The sequence below is a fragment of the Austrofundulus limnaeus genome, unplaced genomic scaffold, assembly GCF_001266775.1.
Source record: "Austrofundulus limnaeus strain Quisiro unplaced genomic scaffold, Austrofundulus_limnaeus-1.0 Scaffold3401, whole genome shotgun sequence".
Classification (NCBI taxonomy): Eukaryota; Metazoa; Chordata; class Actinopteri; order Cyprinodontiformes; family Rivulidae; genus Austrofundulus; species Austrofundulus limnaeus.
In genome coordinates, this window is record NW_013955803.1 from 1 (window position 1) to 340 (window position 340).

At 46.8% G+C, this 340-nt stretch overlaps 1 non-coding gene across 1 annotated transcript; it reads left to right on the forward strand.

Annotated features, from left to right (window-relative positions):
• Positions 1–13: 13 nt before the first annotated feature.
• trnaf-gaa (transfer RNA phenylalanine (anticodon GAA)) lies at positions 14–86 on the forward strand. Its single transcript has one exon. It is a non-coding gene; the product is annotated as a tRNA-Phe (tRNA).
• Positions 87–340: the final 254 nt, after the last annotated feature.

The window sequence follows — 340 nt, forward strand, 5'->3', positions numbered from 1 at the left end:
CCAAACCTCGTGAGCCGAAATAGCTCAGTTGGGAGAGCGTCAGACTGAAGATCTGAAGGTCTCTGGTTCAATCCCGGGTTTCGGCAGAGGCACTTTATTATCCCATGGATAGCCCACTCCGAGCCGTGCATTGTTGTTTAAATGCAAAACGACTGCAGCTCTTCTTGCCATCTGCCATTAATGGCATTTAGACAAAGCACACCAAGCCAAGCCACAGACTCTTAGGAATTCTTCCAAGCCCAGCCAAATTAGAGAGAGATATATGTGATTACAACCAGCCACTTCATTAACCAACTACGCCCACAAAAGTCAAACAGACCAATCATGTTCAGGGAAAACC